Below are 8,946 nucleotides of genomic sequence, written 5' to 3'. Positions count from 1 at the left end.
CAGCCCTGACGTTCTCTGGTTTCAATGCTTCTGCCTGAGCATTTCGTATTTGTGCAGGAAGGCTAGACTGAATCGTAAGCTGTAGCGCTCGCACGCGCCGAGGTAAAGTGTCTTTCCGACTGAGGGCGTCAGCCACAACATTGGCCTTGCCTGGGTGATACTTGATAGCGCATTCGTAATCGTTCAGTAACTCGACCCATCGCCGTTGACGCATGTTCAAATCCTTCTGCTTAAGGATATGCTCGAGACTCCTGTGATCGGTGTAAATCGTGCACCTGGTACCGTACAGGTAGTGTCGCCATATCTTAAGCGCGAAAACAACAGCTCCCAGCTCTAAATCGTGCGTCGTGTAGTTCCGTTCGTGAATCTTAAGTTGGCGCGAGGCGTAAGCAATGACCTTGTCGCGCTGCATTAACACACATCCAAGACCCTGGATGGATGCATCACAGTAGACCACAAAGTCGTCCGTGCCCTCTGGCAATGAGAGGATAGGTGCACTGCAAAGTCTATCCTTTAAGTGCTGAAAAGCAGTTTCTTCACTACGTGAAAAATGGCCTACGGCCACTCTTTTTCCAAAACCGGCATGCCACACATTTGAATAAATGTGTGGCTAAAAGTCATTTATAATATTTTAAAACACTTTTAGTCACACATTATATTATTAATGTGGCCATCGTATAGCAGGTCAAAACTTTTAGCCACGTTTTTCGAAAAAAATGTGACATTTACTAGCTAGTCTAGCCACAACTCGGAAAGTGTGGCCAAATGCGACCTAACGCCACAGTATTTGTATAATTTTTTTTAATTTATGTGACGAAAACACATCTTTGCTAGACTTGTAGTCACACTTTCAATAAAAAATGTGACAATTACTGGTCATAGTAGAAAAGTGTGGCCAAATGTTACTAAATGTCACAATTGATTTTTAATGATGTGGCTAAAAGATATTACATATCGCTACTTACGAATTTGTGTGACGAAAGAGTAGTGCTTTTTAGCCACCTATAAATTGTTACGTGTAGCTAAAAGTTATGAATGATCGTAAACGTGACTATAAGTACTCTATGATCACACTTTCATTACTTTGTGTGACTAGTCTTCAGTTACCCGCAAAATTCACCAAAAAAATTTCAATTCCCTGCTAATCTCCATCAAGCTCCATCCTTTTCACTGAGCTTACTCATCCCTCCGCTCCAGTGCCTACGTTTGCAACCAATAACTATCCCCTACATAATAGTCCTAATTTTGAAATCAAAAACCCTAGGTTTACAGAGGAAGACGATGTGAAAGTTTTGTATTTCTTTGAGACTGATTCAGGATAATTTCAGTTTCTAAGAATCTGAATACGGATACGATGGATTATGTAGATCTTACAACGATAAATCCTATAGAGAGAACGATATTGCATTACCAGCTGCTCTTTTGAGGTACACAGTTATTGTATAGGTATGTAATTAGGCATTTGTGTTTACGTCATTTTGTTTAAATTTTGTAGAATTGTCAGTAATTCATGTTGTATTCCTTTGTATAATTTGTTTCTGGGGTGCGGTCTATATAGCAGGTCTATTGATACATCTTGCCTCATATCATATTTTGAGGATTCTGTCATGTATCAACAAATATATGGGTGGGGTAGTTAGAATATGGTAGATTGCGTTTAATTTTAGTTATAGTGTCGTACACCAATTTGATTTGATTTGGTAGATTCCAGTTCGGTTTTTGTTCAATTTAATTTTCGCATCTGGATCATACTGAATCCGAATCTGAATCTGTTACAGGATTCGCAATCGTTTCTAGATGACGGCTGGTGCTGAAATTGTTTGCAGTGAGGTGGTTCGTAAGGTGGAGACTATGGACAAGTGTGGTTCTGGTGTGAATGCAGTGGTGGTGTTGCTACTGTTGATTATAATGTCGGTGGTAATGGTAATTGTAATGGCAACGGCGATTCCGACTATGTGTATGTGAACAGGAGTGTCGTGGTGAGTTTGTGATGCAGGTGGTGTTAATGTTGATGGTGAAGTTGAGCAGTTTAAGAATGAAGGGGCGACTGTTGATCCGTTGGTGTTGGAGACTAATGGTGTTGTTCACAGGGCTATGAGTATAACAATAAGTGTTACGGAGGTAAGTGCGGTTAAAGACGATGTAAATGTTGAGAATGGATTCGTTGTTGATCCTCATGTGGTCCTGGTGAGTAATGGTATTGCTAAGAAACAAGTTGGTTAAGTATTTTTTTTTAAATCTTTATCCATCGTACCTTCTTTGATTATTTCTTCATAACTATGAATTTCTTCTGGATCCTTACACAATCCATTGCAGATCCGACTATAATCTTTGAATACTGTATTCTTTGTGATGGTTTTGATCTTCTGATTTTGTCTTCTTTGTTTAGAATTTAATTTTCTGATAACGTAGTTGTATAATACCCCAATTTTTGCTGCAACTTAGAGTGCTAGCTGGAGCATCGTTGGACTAAAGGTAAGTCTTGGTTACCCCAGTTTCTTTTAGCAAACTTGAGATTTTCGTATTATTTTCTTACAGTAATATTTTATTCGGACGTGAATGGTACAATTACTTTGAAGTTTGAAAATTAGGGCTCGATTTGGACCACAGTTGATATGATTTATTTGTTAAGTCTGTTGCAAATTTGTAATCTATATATATACACATAATCATGTTGTTCATTGATGATGTTTCTTGATCAGTTGACTTGACTGGCACTTAGAACTATATGTTTGTGATTGCCGATTAACTGAAAGTGACTAGTTATAGAAATCTTAAACTGCATGTATAGCTATGTTGTCAAAGACGCAAGGCGCAGGCATCGGTCTCGCCCGGAGCCTAGGTGCAAGGCGCAAAAAAAAGCGTGGGCTTTTTAAGAAAAAGCGCACATAGAGAAAAAAAAATATAAAAAATATGTTATGCTTTGATAATAAATAAGATTCCACATATAAATTAGAAAAAAGTATTATATATGCCATTTAAGATCATGTAGCTAATAGTTTTGTACGCGTGAGGCAGTTTTGCACGCACTCGGTTTCGTTTTTAATGGTCATTTGTGTTGTTTTACCTTTTTCCATGCGCCTCAACAACGTTTTTTTGCGCCTAGGCGCGCGCTTTTTTGCGCCTCAGCACCGTTTTTTCAAAAAAATCCCATTTTTGCGCCTAGGCTACCACCAGGCGCTATAGGTGCGCCTCGCTGCGCCGGGCGCCTAGGCGCACGCTTTTTGCGCTTTTGACACATAGATGTATAAGTTGCGGTTCGGTTGAGGTTTGGAACTGAATTGCCATGTGTACACCACTAGTCTATATGATTGTTCAACTGCCATGTTTAAATCCCTTTTTTGAACATATCAAAATTATAACTCTGTTTGGCGTGTTATACAAACATTGGTTGTGGCTGCATCTATTTATTTTGTTTGGCAGGAACGGAATAACAGAATTTTTTAAAGGTAAACAAAAGTATGCTCAGGTCCTTTGCCAACAAATTCAGGATATTGTTCCGTATAGATTGTTGGGTCTCTCTTTTAAATGGTCGCGCATGTTACTTTCGTTACTCATGTTGGAATTTCAAGGTTTGTGATGTGAAGTGATTCTTGTGTATTTGGTCATTTGATGGAAGTGCAAATTATAACTTTTATTTCAGAGGTCCGGGGTTTGGGTATGTCTGATAGAGCTGCAAATTATAACTTTTATTTCATTTCAGGTGGAAGCCTTTATTACAAAAAGCCTTAGTGGCATACTAGGTCAAGATGGTCGAGACATAAAGTCTAAACTATCTTGGAGACAAAAGGAAGCTATAAGGTGGAAATAAGGTTTTTAATGAAGAGATTAAGAGGATATGAAGTATGCAGAAGGATATATGGTTATATAGTGTGGTTGTGGCTGAAGGAAGATAGAAGGTTTACAAGAGAACTCAAGTTATGACTATGGGGTATGGGGCGTGGGTTGGGTACAAATCTCCAATTTACCACCCCGGGTGGGCTTGGGTTTTAGCGTGGCCCCTTGGGCGGGGGTTTCAGCCCGGGCGTTGGGCGGGCCTAGCGGTCTTCCGTGGCCGGCTCTCATTGGCTGGGTTGGCTAGGCTATAGGTGTGGGATTTAAATTTTAAAAAACAACCGTTTGGCTTACCCCAAACTACTATAAAACCCCCCATCGCCCTGTTCGAAAATCTACCTAACGCTTTAATTAGGGGTTTTTTTATATGTCTAATTATGTTTTTTTAGATTTGTAATCCTTTTTTTTGTAGGATTTTGTAATGTTTAGAAAATTTTAATAATAATTTTTAGGCTTTTTTTTAATTTTGTGTGTATTTTATAATAATTTAGGCTTTTTTTCAATTTTTTTTTATAATAATTGACACGTGGCCAACCCACGCGAGCTAGCCACGCCCGCCATACCGACCCAACCCACACGTGACCAGCGGTACCCCTCGAAGTCCACGTGTCAACTCTTGCCTCAAACCCCCACCCACCATACCCAACGGTCCTAAGATGTGTATGTACACCTAAAGCTCATCGAGATGCAGTTAAAGCAAGCCAGCAACAGTTTAGCATTCCTTAAGTGTCTAGCAACAGTTTAGCATTCCTAAGTGTCTAATATGTGTTCCCAGTTTAGCATTCTTTTTCTTTATCATCTTTAAGTAAGTTGTTTAAAGATATAAATGATTACTAACTAGTATACAATTGACGAATATTTATCTTTTTTTTTAACAGCAAAAGAAGAGATTTCAATACACAATTGACCAATATTTGTTATTTAGTCAATGTTTTTATCAATTTATTAGTGGGTAAAAATGTCTACATGGATCTACTTTCACAGCAGTTTTATTTGTCTTTTTGTGTTTTTTAGAAATTTGGGAAATACAATTAGAACACACTAAAGTAACAAAACTTTTACATTTGATATTATGAACTAGTATTGAGCTCCCTCATGTTGCGGTGGAGGCAAACACCAATGTCACACTTTGCCAGCGACCACCAACCCTGAAGTTGCGGCGTTTAAATGCGAAAAAATTAAACAGAAACGTAAAGCATATAAAAAAATAACTACATGATATAAGACCTGCGCGTTACGATGAACCTGTCAACGGGGAAAGCAAATAATTTGTACTTACGTGAATCTATGTTATTGTAATTTTTTAATTAGTTATACAAATTACAAACCAAATTTATTTTCTAATGAATTTACTTTTGTAAAAATATTTTTTTTTAAACCAAGCATTAATTCCCAGACTCATACCAGGTTCCAATACTCAGTTACGCCGGAACCCGATCATACCCTACACGGGAACATATAGTATGGGCCATGATGGATCACAATGGATATTAGTAGATCATACATGTCTTAATGGATTATCTTTGGGCCTTAACGGATTACGGTGGACAATTGTAGATCATACATGTCTTAATGGACTATCATGGGCCTTAATGGGTCACAATGGACAATAGTAGACCATACATGTCTTAATGGACTATGTTGGGCCTTAATGGATTACCTTAGTGGATCACAATGAACCAATATTAGATCATACATGTCCTAATGGACCATGTTGGCCTAATGGATCACAATGGACAATAGTAAATTATACATGTCTTAATGAACCATGTTAGGCCTTAATGGGATCACGATGGACGATAGTAGATCATACATGTCTTAATGGATCATCTTAGGCCTTGATGAATTACAATAGACAAGGTAGATCATATATGTCTTAATGGGATAATTTTTTTTATAGATCACAATGAACAATAATAGATCATATATGTCTTAATGGACCATATTGGACCTTAATGAATCATGACCGACATTGGTAGATCTTATATGTCTTAATGGACCATCTTTGTCTCCTATAACATCTCTGAAACATAGCATCACCTTCTCCCTGGAAACCCAAGCCACCCTCTTCATCACCCGGAAAACCAAATCCCCCTACCATCGTATTCCTCAAAGGTTACAAAACTGTAACTATCATCTGTCTTAAATTGCAAAAAGCTCACTGGATATTCCAATCGGAACCCTAGTCGCTTAAGGCTTGGCGACAGCTAGGTCTTTTTAAACCGACAACCCCTCTTATATGTTCAATGGTTCTTTCTCTGGTGTTGTGGTGGTGGTCTTTTGCCCCAATTTCACCAATTTCATCTAAATCTGAATTGGGTTTAATAGATGTGGTTGCAGATGGTGGTAACAGTTGATGCAGGTGATCAGTGGTGGTCTACAGTGGAGGTTGGTTGGGGGTTAAGGGCGGAAGGGGGGGGGTGCAGGGGTGGTGACGGTGGGTGGGGATGGTAGTGGGTTAAAGGGTTTTTTTAATTAAATAGTTTAGTGGGTTTCTTAAAGACGGGCATTGTGGGGGTGTGGGTGGCGGAGGTGGGTGTCGGTGGTGGATGTGGGTGGAGGTAGTGAAGTGGGTGCAGTGGAAGGTGGTTGATGGCTGCCATTGTTGGAGGTGGCAGGAGTAACCGGTGGTTTGTGGTTTTAAGAGAGAAGAGTGTGTGTGAGATATAGAGAGAGAGAAAGGGCTGTAAGTGTATATTTATATATTAAATATAGTTTAAAAGGGTAAAATGTCTGTAATAAAAGAATGGATCAAAATGGCATCTAGAAAGATTTAAATTGAAAATTCCCAAAATACCCCTGGTTAAAAATGAGGTTTTTGGACGAAGTTAGGGTATGTGATCAAAATGGCAACAAAAGAGAAAAGTTAGAGACCCAGAGACGAAAAAAAAAAATTTTAGACTAAAATAACAAATTTGGACAAATCTCAACGACTAAAATGGCAATTTACTTTTAAAAAGTATAAAAAATACTTTTCCTCCTAAAATTTTCATCCTAAAAATTTCCCTCCAACCCAATCTGGCTCCCAATTTGAACTCCCCAAAAATTTTCTAAAAAACAACAGCAAACATATCAAAGCCCTAGTTTCCAGTTTCAGACCAGTGGTTTCCAACTCTTCGACCACCATCGTTCCCCCGCCCCCCCGGTTGCCTCTCTCACCTTTGTCAGATTATACAATGAAGTCCCTAAATACGACAAGGAAGAATAATAGGAGTCCGTGACCGAGTCAATGAGATCTTCTTCGGTAAATCATACAACCATGAACGTTGCTCATTTGCTGTTGTTTTCAAGAATTACTCCCAATTAACCTGATTTTGCAACGATGCAGTGAGTACAATTAGATCATTAACTTGAATTTCTATTGTATTGTTGTATTAGAGGGTTTGTAGAAACTACGGTCAGAAGATGGCTGTTGAATATTTAGAGCTCTTAATGCTGCTAAATTAGATAAGGTCATAATTTTGTATGATATTTAATTGATTTGTGTTTAAATCTTGTGTTATAGTTTGAACGTGAACAAACTTTTTTTTTTTGTATATTGATGTTTGTGGTTGAAAGCTAGATTTTGCATGATGAACACCACCTTGATAACCTTGTGGTCTAGAGCAGGTAACCTTATGAGTCTAGAGTAGGTGATGGCTTCAATAATGCAATAGAGAAATTGAAACTTGTATTGAGTTTTCTGCAGCTAACCTTGTGCAGGTTGGTATTTGTTTAACTTCAGTTAATGATATGAAGTTCTCAAGTTTAATGTTAATTCTTGCTGCATCTAGATTATTAGAATTATTCAAGGTTATGCTTTTTTGTGATGAATTAACTCAAACATGCTATTTTACTATGTAAAGGTTCTATTAATTTGCCTTATGTTGGGTGTTAATACTATTACTTCATGTATAAGTATAATCTATAATACTATATAAGTAAAATGGCATGGTACAGAAGTTGACGGCAAAGACGATCCGGTAAACCCATACTATAGTAAACCCATACTTCAATGGCTTACAGAATCGAAAGAAACCGCACTTGAAAAGTGGGAATGTATTTTATTCCCGTGAACTGCAGCAGAAGCCGAAAAAGTTATTAGGCAGTGGAAGCGGACAGAAATTACCGCAACTTAGAGCCCGTTGTTTAGTATTCGCTTTTGTTGTTATTAATGTTTTCTGTTATTGTCAGGTTCAAACTTTCAGACTTTCAAACTTTTAGTTCATTTCTTGTTTTACGTCGGTTTGTTTATTTTTATAGATATATCGAGGCGTTAAACTGGCCACTGGGGTCTGGGATACGAGTTTGATATAAGTTGCATGGGTGACGATGCCACAGCTAAGAAGTGGAGCAAGGAGATCAAAACGGTTAGTTAATCTCCAGCCTGCTACTCATCCAATTGACCAAACGGAAAACGTCACCGCACCAACGAGAACCAGAAGGAAGACGGGTGGTGGAAGGGGACGAGGTGATGCTGCAGGTGTAAGAAAAGGGCTCGTGGCGGCAACGATAGGTAGAACAGTGGCTGGCGGTAGAGGCAGAGGTGTTTAGATTGATTGATTTGGACCTGGAACCACTGTGTGAAGTTGTTCCTGAACTTGTAGCTCGTGGAGTTGGTGAGCCTGTGTTTAATAGAATCGACGAGGTTGCAGATAAAGATATAGCAATGGACGGTGGAAGTGGTGATAAAGTTATCGGAGTTGAAGAAGATGGAAACACACCTGCCGTGCCTGAAAGGGTAAATACGCATTTTTTCTTCAACTTTTGGATAATCAGAAGCAGAATTTGTACAAACATTAAAACTGATTCTTTTGATTTGAAGCCACAATAATCAGATAACCATTTAGCATATTTATTGTAAATTAACATGTGCTGATGGGTCAATGCAGGTACAAGTAGGTAACTCTCCTATATATAAGACCGATAGAAAGTTGGGTAAGGGTGGTTTAGGACAAGTTTTATGTTGGTCGGAGGGTAAGCAGCGGAACCGAAAGAACAGGGCCCGATGCATTTGAGGTATGTTTAAACAATAATAGAAGTTTTCATATCCATTGCTCGTTCATATCATCAACAATTTGGATCCTCTTGAGATTCTATTTTTTAGGTAGCATTAAAGTTTGAGCATCGTAG

General features: G+C 38.5%; 1 long non-coding RNA gene across 1 annotated transcript; it reads left to right on the top strand.

The window, feature by feature from the left end:
* The first annotated feature begins 6,969 nt into the window (after positions 1 to 6,969).
* LOC118484888 lies at positions 6,970 to 8,359 on the top strand. Its single transcript, XR_004874851.1, has 3 exons — positions 6,970 to 7,078; positions 7,213 to 7,536; positions 8,077 to 8,359. It is a non-coding gene; the product is annotated as an uncharacterized LOC118484888 (long non-coding RNA).
* The last annotated feature ends 587 nt before the right edge of the window (positions 8,360 to 8,946 follow it).

This window comes from Helianthus annuus, chromosome 12 (genome assembly GCF_002127325.2).
Source record: "Helianthus annuus cultivar XRQ/B chromosome 12, HanXRQr2.0-SUNRISE, whole genome shotgun sequence".
In the NCBI taxonomy this organism is placed as follows: Eukaryota; Viridiplantae; Streptophyta; class Magnoliopsida; order Asterales; family Asteraceae; genus Helianthus; species Helianthus annuus.
Note: the sequence above shows the minus strand (reverse complement) of the source record. Positions and strands in the feature narration are given on the sequence as shown.